The sequence below is a fragment of the Bos indicus x Bos taurus genome, chromosome 1 (genome assembly GCF_003369695.1).
Source record: "Bos indicus x Bos taurus breed Angus x Brahman F1 hybrid chromosome 1, Bos_hybrid_MaternalHap_v2.0, whole genome shotgun sequence".
NCBI lineage: Eukaryota > Metazoa > Chordata > Mammalia > Artiodactyla > Bovidae > Bos > Bos indicus x Bos taurus.
The window spans coordinates 13149304-13162991 of record NC_040076.1 but is presented as its reverse complement, the minus strand read 5'-3'; the positions used below and the strand labels follow the sequence as shown (position 1 = coordinate 13162991).

Sequence of the window (13688 nt, the reverse complement as noted above, 5' to 3'; positions counted from 1 at the left end):
ATGACTTAGTGACTAATAGACAACAACCACCAACAAAAGCAGTATTTAGAAATATGTCTCAAAAGAACTTTCAGTGTGGTAATTAGCACATGGAATATCCTGGAACCCCATAGATGAGAAGGAAACTAAAATTTTCAGGAAATTTTGCTGGCAAAAATCCTGACATTGGAAAAAAAACTTTAACTCTTTGAGATTTTAAGAAGAAAAACAATGAACAACAACAACAACAAAAAACTTTGGTCCCTAAGCTTTTTCCTGTAGGAACTGAACTGAGAGGTCTGGCAGACTACAGGAGGATACCTTTCCCATTACCCATCTGATATATAGATGAGAAATAGTGAGCTATAAATAATCCCAGAGCAGAACAACACAGGAACCAGTAGAATAAGGGTTTCTGAGAGAACTGTCAGATCTTGTCAGGAACCCCCACCTCCAGACCTACAAGTAGGAAACCTTCAAAAACTATCTTCCCAGTGGCATTTGAGAATGGCTGCAGACCAGTCAGTGACAAGAGAGGACTTTATTTCCTGTAAGGAGGAAATGTGTGTGTTCTATGTGTGGGAAGAAGGAATCAGTGACATGCCTGGTGAATAAGACAGATTCAATGCCTTTTCTCTGCATGCAGAAGGTTTATATTAATGTGTGCAGATCACTTAAGAGTGAGAAATAAACTATTCTTGAACTCAACTACTTAATATATTTTTTTTCTAATTTCGCTACTGCAACATTGCTGAGCATTTTACTACTTACTGTAAATTATAGTAAAGTGTTCTTTTTAAAACCATGTTTGTTATATTTGTATTACTTCCAATCCCAGCTTCACCATTTTTTTTATTTTTGTTCTATAAACTTACATTTAACATCTACACACATTTCATGTATGTATTATTTTTACCCTAAATAACAAATGTTCCTCTTATTACCAAATTCCCTATTTATAGTACTTGCACTGAAATAATAACTACTCACCTTTCTTCTCAAATGCAAAAGAACTACTGATTATGTACTGTGTGATGGGAAGTGTTCTTTTTAAAAAAAGCTCTTTAGAAAATTTATAATCTACTCAGCTTTCCTGCAAAGATCTTAAGCCTGTTAAATTCCAAATAATCAGGAATTTCTTTGAATGTAATATTGCTATGGAAAATAACTTAAATATAGTGAGAAAGTAGTTTTTGTTCCTAAGATAAATATATTACTTGCTCAAATTTTGGTATAGAAAGAATGGTTATTTTATTCAAATAGAATATCTTAAATTGTGATTTGGTCATAACGTGGTATTTGTAACTTATACCTGTATCTGCTGCTGCTGCTGCTAAGTCACTTCAGTCGTGTCCAACTCTGTGCTACCCCATAGACGGCAGCCCACCAGGCTCCCCCGTCCCTGGTATTCTCCAGGCAAGAACACTGGAGTGGGTTGCCATTTCCTTCTCCAATGCATGAAAGTGAAAAGTGAAAGTGAAGTGGCTCAGTTGTGTCTGACTCTTCTCGCCCCCATGGACTGCAGCCTACCAGGCTCCTCCATCCATGGGATTTTCCAGGCAAGAGTACTGGAGTGGGGTGCTGTTGCCTTCTCCGATACCTGTATCAGTTGTATAATAAATGAAATACCTAATATACCTGTATTAATCATATAACAAATGAAATAGCTGGCTATTAATATTTTATTTATTAAAACATTTGTGATGTAACTATTTGTGTAGGAAGTATCAACTATTCAACAAACATTTATTCTAAAATAACATTTCTTGCACATAGATATGGTTATAGGGTCAAACCTATTAGATATGCAATACAAATTATATCTGTTTCATATCATGTTAATAAATAAACTTTCCTACTTTTTGTGGGATTGCATGAAAACAACGAACATCAACCCATTCATTTTTACATAGTAACAACTATGCCCTTTTCCTCAATAAGTGTTCAGACAATTGTAAACCTCCATATACTCACATTGTCTCCATACTGAAACTGCTTTCTCCCCAAAATTTCTAGATTGTGTCTGATATATGCATTCTGGTAACCTATATCATAAATCTAAAAATTCACAGAATAAAATGATAGTTATTATGGTATCAGAATTGCCATTCTATAATCGTTTCTCTGCACTAGGTTACTCTTTGGTTTTCAGTTAAATTAAAGAACTACATTGATATGTAGACATTAATCATGTAACTCCTCAGGCATCTCTGAAAATCTAACTGCTAAAAAAGGAATAACTCTATTTTCTATTCCCTTGCTACTCAAAATGTGGTCCATTTATCAGGCATAGTAGCATTCCCTAATAGCTTCTTAGAAACACAGAATCTGAGGCCCTACTCAAAACGTAACAAACTCAAACTCAGAATCTACACTTTGATAAGAGGGTCCATGTGACTTCTGCAGGTGCATTAAAGTTGGGAATATACTACCTTATTTCCTGTAGTAGAATTCATATTTTTCTTTTGACATAACTAAGATGAAAATAGGTCATAATGAATTTGATTCTGCAACCAAAATTTTCTACATAAATTTGTAAAAAGAAAAATGTTTATGGGACTTAAGTAAAAAGAGAAACTTCTGCCCAGCACTCTCCCACTTATTTTCACAAAGTTCAACACATTCTTGCTTCATCATTCATTAATACTCTTTGTGGAAATATCCCACATTTTAAGTTGAAATTCTCAACATAATAACTAACCTTCCATCTCTAAAATAGTGGTTTCAGACATGATTATAACTATTAAAAAGGATTTCTGACCTCAGATTAGGAGTGAGAAATAGAAATAAGTGATTTCCTCTCTTTCTTAAATCGTATACTCATATTTATGATGCACAAGGGAGAAGTAAAAATGATATATCTGCAGTGTTATGGGAATATATTGCATATAATATGATATTCATTCCATTACTCATTTTCCCTATCATTCAGAGAAATCTAAATTTTATTCTTTGTAAAGGCAGTGATTTGTATAAGAATATTTTTTACAGAAAAATTGAAGAAACTGTTTATATAAGGCAATTAGGAACTTGCCTAGATACAAATTCATTGAGCTAAAAAATATGTTCCAATTGTCATTCAAGCTTGAAAAGAGCAAAACATCAGTTTGAAGAACCAGAAAAGGGCCTTGGAGAGCAATAGGAGAAGATGAAAATCATCATTGTGAGTGCGCTAAGGAAATTAGCCTGAGATAGCCCCTCCCTTCTGATACTCATTTACATCTTAAAAGGAGTCCTAAAATTGGATTGTAGAAGAATTTTTTAAACAAAATTCAGTAAAAGAGAAAATATTGGATCATAATAATTGACTTTCTACATGTGACTTTCACTTTATTTTTAGAAACACTCCTTTTATTGTTACCCAGTTTAAGCATAAAAAATGTTGAAATTATTAAGTTCTTTGCCTGTAATGTATGTTTGTGAGATAATAAATCATATTTTTCCACTGTGTAAACTGTACCATGGAGACTAAGGAGCACTTTTAGAAGTTGGGAGAAATCTTTTGGGTCACTGGGACACCACTTATGAAACTAGCACTCATTATACTAAATGACACCCTAGTGGCTTGGAAAGGTTAACAGAGCTTTCAAGAAATTATGACTCCTTGAGAACAAATTGTTCAACCCTAATCATGTTATTTGCAGTGCATCTGGCTAGATGTTTGAAAATAAAGATCTTCATGTGGTGTCATAAATTATAGAGTATTTTTGTGTATATGAGAATAAGCTAATTCAGTTTTAAAGATGACTATAACATTATATGTTTATATGAATAAAGCAAATATAGTTTCTTTCCTTTCAAAGGTAAATATTTCTATATATTCTACAAAATATCACAACTATTAGGTGCATTGGATTCCAGTTTTGCACCTCACTTATAGGCACAGATAATTATTGGTAATTTATGCATACAGAATGACAGTATTTACTTGCGACTGCTATGTGAAGGCATTAGGATGTGATTCATACACATTATTTCCATTGTTACAAAAATATTTAGTGTATATCAAATAGTATGTGTTATGGGGTATAATATGCATAGCTTTCAGAGAGGGCAATGGCACCCCACTCCAGTACTCTTGCCTGGAAAATCCCATGGACGGAGGAGTCTGGTGCCTGCAGTCCATGAGGTCGCGAAGAGTCGGACACGACTGAGCGACTTCACTTTCACTTTTCACTTTCATGCATTGGAGAAGGAAATGGCAACCCACTCCAGTATTCTTGCCTGGAGAATCCCAGGGACGGGGGAGCCTGGTGGGCTGCCGTCTATGGGGTCACACAGAGTTGGACATGACTGAAGTGACTTAGCATGCATAGCTTTTATTATGATTTTACTATGTCCCAAGCACCTTATGTGACTTATCTTACTAGTTCCTCTTAATCATTATAGTAAATATAATAGATAATACATTATTATGCTGAAACATTTAAGGACATATTAAAAAGATAAAAAGAATAAATAAATAAAATAAAAAGATGGTCTTTAGAGAATAACAAAGTCAAATGTGTAGGTCCATCTTAAAGTTTGTTTGGATTTTTCTGCACTGTACTACAGCAGGCTTCCCTATGGCTCAGACGGTAAAGAAAAGTGAAGTCGTTCAGTCATGTCCAACTCTTTGTGACCCCATGGACAGTAGCCTACCAGGCTCCTCCGTCTATGGGATTTTCCGGGCAAGAGTACTGGAATGGGTTGCCATTTCCTTCTGCAGGGGACCTTCCTGACCCATGTGGTAGACTAAGCGCTCAATGACTATTACTACTCTGATATTTGTCCCAGTGATGACATTCCTTTCTAAAACTTAGGGCTAACTTGAGACTTCCTATGCAAGTTAAGGAAAAACACATAACTGATTACACCGTAAAGTGATGGCCAATTTTAACCTCATCTTTTACTCAGTGACATGATCATTATATTCAAAGTCCTTTTAATCTGCTTAACAGTTTATTCCTAAATTTCTCTTTGAACTTCTCTTGGAAGAACCCTAACATCTTTATGTAAGAATAACCGACTCGAACCACTTGAAACAAGAGTGGAGACTTCTTTAAAGGGGATCTGTTTGTTCTGGAATACCATGAAAGAAGGCAGCTAATTCAGCAGATTATTAGCTTCAAAGCAGTTCATTTTGACCATCTTGGAAGCCCAAACACTTCATGGTCAGCATACAAATGTGAATTTAATGACTAGTTTGATAAGTGCATTATAAAAGCTATATGAAAGATAAAAGAGTACAGTGAGGGGCCAGAGAATGAGTGAAAGCTTCATTTTGATGGGAGTCTAGTTTAGGATTGCTAAATTGTTATTTCAACAGCCAGAGTTCATGCATTCTGCTGTCCAGCCTGGATTAAGCTGTTACTGCTGGTTGGATTCTTTTTTTCTCCCCTGAAACATGACTTTGGCTTCCTTTTTCTTAAATGGCTAAAAGTATTTCAAATGAAAACCCAGAAGACTAAATGGCATTCTTCAGAAATAGGCTTGTCAGAACTAAACCTTGCAAAAACAAAAATGAAACTCCTATAAGAAATTAAGTATCAAATTTTTCATCAAAGAATTACTTATCATATATGGCATCATCAGCTCTTGATTATACATGTTAGTGGAGAGGAACAGAGACCCAGATAATCAGGAAATCATTTATTTGATTTTGGAATGTGGTGTTTTTTTTTTTTTTTCTTTATTATTATTATTATTATTATTTTTTTTGATCTTGGGTATACCTGGAGTTCTCAGGATTAGAAATGGAAGCAAATGAGGAAGTCACACTGTTTGACTCAAGGAACCAGGAAAAGCCACTCAGTTCTCAACCTTAACTTGTCTCCAGCTTTGTTTTTGGTTCTACTAGAAGTTAAGACTTCTTTGCCAGACTACCAACGTTTCCCTTTTAAGTCTGCAATATTTCTGGCTTATATCTTTCATTAAGTGAAGGAGGAAATACTGTTTGGGAGTGGAAAAACTTCCCTTTGTACTGCCAATAGGAAGATCATGAAATAAGGATGAAATAAGGAAATGAAATAAGTATGAAATAAAGGAAAAAAAAAAAGAAAGGTACTGAATGATTTTAAATGGTTTACTGAATTCTGTACCTTCACTTTTCTTCCTGCACAAGCTAATTCTAATGAAAGTGAAATATGATCCAGGGACAAAGCCGCTAGACGACAGCTGCATTTTATTGGCTTGAGGTTGAAGGAAGCTTTACTTTTGCCAAATCATATGGTGAATTATCAATGTATAAGAGAAGAATTAAATATAATCCTACAGGAAAAATGCAAACATCATTGCAGAATAAATGAAGGCATCATTGCTCCACTACCCAATTGAAACATTTAAAAATGATGCATTTTAAAAGTGCAAGATGTCGAAAGGTCACGAGGGAGGAAAGCATTGTAATGCAGATGAAAAACACAACCAGAAAGCTCCTGGTTTTTCAAACAAAAAGCCTTCTCAGCTGCTTGTAGTTATTTCCTTTTATTATCCTAAATGTAACAAACTTGTTTCATTTTAATTACTTGCTACAGCCAGCAATGTACTGTGTCACTTTTGTTAGATGACGGTTTCATTATACTGCTGGATTACTTATTAATGGTTTGTTTATTAACTCCCTGATACAAACATCTGTATTATCTGAATGCAAGACCTCTCCTTAAGTCATGCCAGAACTTGTTCACAATAGCAATAAATGATGCAGAGTTTTAAAAATATCTGTAAACCCTAACTATAAATTGGAAGGTGTCATGCAATAATTCTTCAAATGCATTTTCTGCTTTTGAAAGAGAAAGTACCGTTTCATAATTTAATTATGTCCTGGCAGTAACTTGTGTTGATCATGAAAGAGAAAGTGAAGTCGTTCAGTCATGTCTGACTCTTTGTGACCCCGTGGACTGCAGCCCACCAGGCTCCTCTGTCCATGGGATTCTCCAGGCAAGAATACTGGAGTGGGTTGCCATTTCCTTCAGACAGTGGTATTTTTTTATGATTTTATTGTTTCACCTCAGTAATTATCAGGTTAGCCCGGATTTGTTATGCTTCTAGGACATTAATTCCATGCCATTAAAACTACACAACAGCTGTAATATTCATTTGTAGATTCGTGCCAAAAGGTTAGCCTCTCAAATATCAAATTGAAATGATCATTCATTAACAATGCTGTTTCATTGTGTATTATCCCTGTATCCAACTTCAAAATCAACCTGAATTATTCCAAATGAAGGTATTAGCTTCTTACCAAACATTCCCAGTGGTTCTCAAAATTTACAGTACATAACAGTCCAGGAGAGCTTTTTTAAAATGTAGATTCCTGGGGTCAACCATCAGACTATATTATGTTGAGGTCCTTTAATGGACTGGAACCTGGTGGTCCAGAGTCGATGATAAGAAAGAGGCTGATATTCCTTGGTTTACACAGAAAGCCAATAAAGCCCCTGCACGGGGCTTGCTCTGTTCACGAAGGCCTCAGGCGCCCTCTTGATGAGGTGAACACACAGAGAACCTTCTCAAGAGGGTCTTAGAAGCCCGGGCAGGAAAGGGAACTCAGAGAGCCTCTGTGCTCCAGGAGATCAGCTTGAAAAAGAGAGGGAGGGAGAGAGGGAGAGAGAGAGAGAGAAAGATATGGGGACCAGAGCTTTGATGGAGCAAAGATGTTTTATTCAACATTGTGTAGGTATTCATACTGTCTTACAAGATACCTATTTTCAGCAGAGATAAAATCAAAACTTACAAGTTATCAAGAAAACATGAAGTCATCCATATGAAAGAGAGAGTTGTAAATAGCCACTTTTACCACATGGTTCATAAAAAGGAAGAGGGTACTTATCACTGTATAGAAAAACTAAGGAAGGAAATGCCTGGATTCCTCAGTCCCTGGAGAGGCTTGCCTCTCCTCTTAATTCCTAAATATTCAGGAATTAATAAGGAACAGAGAATTCCTGACAGATCCAAAACAGCACACAGGAAGCCTCCTGTTAAATGCTTCCTGACAATATTAGTATATACTTTCAGGGGTGGGGATTAAAAGTCTCTGCTTTTTAACCAACACCATAGGCAATTCTCCTTAGGATGGTTTGCAACACGTTTTTAGAATCACCAACTTACTGATACATTGATTACTTGTGAAAAGGAACTTAGTTGCCATCCTATAACACAAAACTGTTTTTCAACTTGCTGTTTATTAATCTTAAGGCTAAGTACTACACTGAAATGAATTTAGGCAACCCACTCCAGTATTCTTACCTGGAGAATCCCATGGACAGAGGAGGCTGATGGGCTACAGTTCATGGAGTCACAAAGAGTTGGATGTGACTGAGCAAATGACACTTTCACACTGCTACAGAGAAGTGGGTAATTCAATTTTGAAGAGAACTGTATAGTCGCAAGGAATTTTCTGACCCTTTGGAAATTCACAAAACCAAAGTCAGCTACAGTGTAAACCCACTCTAACTGCATTTGTTGGAATGAAGTTTTAAAATTATGTTTACTTAAATGCAAAAGTGCCCCACAAGCAGAGCAAGCTCCAACCCTTTTTCACTGGTCAGTGATTGTTAAAGTAGTTCCTATACAGATAAAGCATTTATTCCTCATTGCTTTACTTCAGCCAGTTTAAAATTGATGCCTAGATTTCCAACGCTGTTTTTACCTTAGTCCAGGGACACTACCCTCTCTCACTTGGATTATCAAAACAACCTACTAGCTGATCTCAGTGACAAATCCCTTTCTTTATCTTGCATCATATTCTATATTCCAGTCAAATAGGTCATTTAAGAAAGGAAAGTAAATATTTCATTACCTTTTAAAGCATTAATGGGTCAATTTGCAGTGTCCGAAGCAGGGTCAAAATTTCAATTCCTTTGTTCTACGATATTTCATTATTTTAAAACTATGATCCTCTTCTCAAACTACCAATCAACTGTGAGGGTAGAATAAAAACAGTTTAAGACATATAGACTCTCACAAGAGTAACTTTGAGACAGTTTCTTTAGGAAATTATTGGATGATGTATATGCCCAAAGTGATATATAGGTTAAAGTACAGCATGCATTTGGAAATGATTTTTAGAAGAAAATACATAATGGACTATTTTGTTGTGTATGTGTATTTAACAGAAATAATATAAACTATTAGTCTAATATAGAATGTGTTGTACACATAATAGAGAAATTGTATTAATACAACATAGATTATTCTCTCTGTAATGTATATTAAATAGGCAATTTATAATGTGTATTACTGCTGTGCTGTTGTATTAGTCACTCAGTCATGTCTGACTCTATGTGACCCCATAAACTGAAGCCCACCAGGCTCCTCTGTCCATGAAATTCTCCAGGTAAGAATACTGGAGTGGGTTGCTATGCCCTTATCCAGGGGATCTTCCTGACTCAGGGATTGAACACAGGTCTCCTGGATTGCAAGCAGATTATTTACCATTTGAACTACCCAGGAAGTCAAATATATATTAAATAAATATTAAAATGCCACAGCAATAAAAGAGGTAAACAAAGAAAAAGAGATAAAATAAACAGAATAAAGAGATAAAGGGAGTTCCCAGGACAGGCCAATTAGGATGACAACTGTATATAGGATATGTGAAATAATCCATTAAATTTGAAGCAGATTATATGACTTGGGAGATGTTTTATTAGGAAGATAAATTTTATACATTTTCTTCAGATGGTGACTGTAGCCATGAAATTAAAAGATACTTGCTCTTTGGAAGAAAAGCTATGGAAAACCTAGACAGAATATTAAAAATCAGATACATCACTTTGCTGACAAAGGTCCGTCTAGTCAAGGCTATGGTTTTTCCAGTAGTCATGCATGGATGTGAGAGGTGCACCATAAAGAAAGCTGAACAATGAAGAATTGATACTTTGAGCTTTGGTGTTGGAGAAGACTCTTGAGAGCCCCTTGGACTGCAAGGAGATCAAACCAATCAATCCTAAAGGAAATCAGTTCTGAATATAAATTGGAAGGACTGATGCTGAAGCTGAAGCTCCAATCCTTTGGCCACGTGACGTGAAGAACTGACTCTGGAAAACACTCTGATGTTGGGAAAGATTGAAGGCAGGGGGGAGAAGGGGACAACAGAGGATGATATGGTTGGATGGCATCACTGACTTGATGGATATGAGTTTGGGCAAGCTCTGGGAGTTGGTGATGGACAGGGAAGCTTGACCTTCTACAGTCCATGGGGTTACGAAAAGTTGAATATGACTGAGCAACTGAACTGAACTGATGTATCTCAATGCAGCAGAGGAGTGTGAGGTAGTCAGTGAGTTTGGAATAGAAATTATGGTAGAGACATAAAATTAAGCAAGATAATTATTAGTACCAAGAAAATAAGCATTTTTCATGGAAATAAATAATCATGTTTTGCTGTGTGGTTGCATTTTTGAATAGCATTTACATACTCATAACATAAATCTTGAATATTTATCTAAACAACATTTTCATAAAATGTTCTTGGAAAGATGGACTGAGAAGAAGAATGTGTTGTATCATAAATGAGAGATAAATCATCATGAGCACCAGGAGGCAAAGTTTAGTTTTTCCATTCTGATGTCTCAATTTGGTATTTCAATCTGAGAAAAAATGGTGGAACTATGTAAACATGGCAATATTCCTTACCTAATACTAATTTAGAGTGAAATGGGAAAAACATGAAAAAATACATCTTTCCTATAGTTTACACTTTCAAAACAAAGTAAATGCAGTTTTTGGCCTCAGTTCTCTTCTTTATTTCAAGCCCTCAAGATTTTCTACCAACCTGATAATGGAGTTATCCAGACTAAATGTTTCTCATTCCTCAATTACTTTATGATTATTTGCCTGGATACTTTCATTATAATTTTATTGGTAAGATAGTTAACTAGGAGTGTAATAAATATAGAGCAGTTTTAATGTGCGTTTGGTCTTTGCTTGTTCTGAGTCCAATTGGTATCTTGGCTGTTCTCATACTGAAGTCATAGCAATGTAAGCTATTCCAGTAGTTTGAAAAACAAAATAATGTAGACTACTCCAGCGGTTTGAAATGTTGTTTGACAGAAAGAAAAACAAAAACACAAACTATGTTTCTGATCTTTCTCACAAATCTTTACTTTCTAATTGGAAATGGTGATGGTATTCACCTCACTGAAAGTCAGGTTTTAGCTCTAAGTTAATTTCTACACTCATCTTCCAACTCCTGTACCCCTGTTCCTTCCACTAACAGAGACAAGCATGTTTATCTCAGAGCACCAAATTTTGTCATTTGCAAAATGAGAGGAATAGAAAAGTGAAAGTCACTCAGTTGTGTCTCACTCTTTTCAATCCTGTGGACTATACAGTCCATGGAATTCTCCATGCCAGAATCCTGGAGAGTGTAGCTGTTCCCTTCTCCAGGGGATCTTCCCAACCCAGGGAACTGTTATATAATTTAGAATGCTACTTTTAGCATCAACATATGCTATTCTAAAGTTAGTAATTAATAAGATAGATCATACATCTGCTCTTTCATAAATTAAAGAAAGTATATAATTTCAAAATATATTTGAAAAGCTGTATAAAATTGTGCATGTGTGTGTGCTCAGTCATGTCTGACTGAGCCTTCCAGGTTCCGTTGTCCATAGAATTTTCCAGCCAAGAATACTCAGGTGGGTTGCCATTTCCTCCTCCAGGGGGTCTTGCAGACCCAGGGATCAAACCAACATTTCCTGAGTCTCCTGCATTGGCAGGTAGATTCTTTGAATTTTACAAACATACAAGGGTTTTGTTAACTCCATCAACACAGAATATAGTAAATCATGTAGGTATAAATTTAGACATTAAAAAGTTTAAAATGAAAAGACAAGTAAATAGCTTCTTGATTTCCTGGATGTTATTTTAACATTGTCATATGTGCAGCTATAACTAAAATAGCTTTACATCAAAGACATGATTCTTTATGAAAAGTTTAAAGTTTAAATAAAATATATTTACATTTTAAATTTATAAAATTCAAAAATGTTTTAAAAATTATTTTTAAAAAGTATACTCAATATGAAATTTTAATTGGAAAAACAGATATCTCATTTAGAAAATATATTTGAAGGTATATATTTGTTAACTAAAATTTTATATCTCACATGTTGGATGATAAGCTTTTGAATACAAGACCACTTATCAAGCATTTTCTGACTGGATTTTTTTCTTTTTTTTTTAATCTTTCTTTCTTTTCTGGGGGATGCTTTATAGATGTCACACATGTTTAAAAGTTACACCCTTAAATAATTACATTGTAGTCAGAACCAGCAAAAAGCTGGCACAAACAGCCAGCCAAGCCCAGACATGGACAGATGTATCTGGAAGGACAGAAGATGGACAGGTATTGTCCAGCTGTAGATAAGATCAGAGTGCAGCTAAGGCTAATGTTGGCAGGGGAGGGGCTGGGGAATAGTATTTCAGCAATGCAGGAGTACAACCCCAGGAGCCTGGCCTAAGGGGCCGGCAAGGGGTCACATGTTGTGGGTCCTCCTTGTGAGCTGGGGCTCCTTGCCCACCAGCTTGGACTTGAGGTTCTTCTTGTAGACCATGATGTCTCTAGGCCACCTGGTGATTGTCTACTTTTCACAGAACTACAATTCTTGTGCAACTTGCTGATGGAGTTTGAAACCATGACTGATCAGCATCACACAACCCTCAAATGGTATCAATATCCAGGTTCATCCAAGAAGAGCATGTGGGGGTTCTGCCAGGCCAGACACTCTCAAGACTTCTGCCTATCAGATAGGTTCTGGACTGGGATGACCTGCTGTTTCCCAATGAGACCAGTTGTACAGTCATCTTCATTTCTTTCTTCACCTTGTTCTCTGGATAGCATTCATCATGTACTCCAAAGGCAAAAGATCTAAGTCCACCTGCTCTTATAAATGCTGATGGTAATGTACTCTCTTGACATGAGAGTGTTTTCAGGACATTCTGTCTGCAATTAGTAGCTCTCCACTGATCAGCTTCAGAAGAGTTGACATCTCTGTTCCATTAGGCCCCACCAAAGTCATTCATGTGTCAAAACTGACATGTAATTTTAGACTGTTGAAGATGCAAGTCCTGTCTTTTGTTTATTTGAAGTGACATTTTGCACCATGATAATGGGTGGAGGGATCATTCCACATGGTGAGAAATAAAATGACAGTGTCTTGTCACTCACAGCTCTCTCTGTCAGTCCTGATGTCATCATTTTCTGTAGTGTCTTCTCCTTGCCGTGTGTCTGCTGAATAGCTTGGCATTGCCATGACTGAGCCAAACAGTATAATTCTTCATGTATGCAATTTGATTCTGCTCCCTGTGAAACCTCTTCATCTGATTCTCTTTCACCTCCGGCCATGTCCTCACATACTGACCACAATTACCCACAAGTGTTTAATGTTGTTGATACAGACATCATTGAGAAAGTCCTGGGAATGGGAGATGAGGACCTAGATGTGCTTAAAAGCATTTAGTTCTTTTTAAACACACACAAGCATTGAGGTCCAGGTAGTTGGTGGGCTCATCCAGGAGCAGCATGAAGCACTAAATAATTAAGAAGGATTTTGACGATAAAGAGTTTTTTGTTTTGTTTTGTTTTTTGCATGTGCTCATCTTTACCAATCCCCTGACCCAGTGTAGTACAACACAATCAGAAGGAAACCTCCCAGTTACTGGCTCCTGGAAAAAGTGGAAACTTTATCTAATGTTTTGAATGTTTCTTGTGTCTGCCCAAAGGACTG

At 36.2% G+C, this 13688-nt stretch overlaps 1 pseudogene; it reads right to left on the bottom strand.

Moving 5' to 3' along the window:
* Positions 1 to 12437: 12437 nt before the first annotated feature.
* LOC113898519 lies at positions 12438 to 13485 on the bottom strand (annotated as a pseudogene).
* Positions 13486 to 13688: the final 203 nt, after the last annotated feature.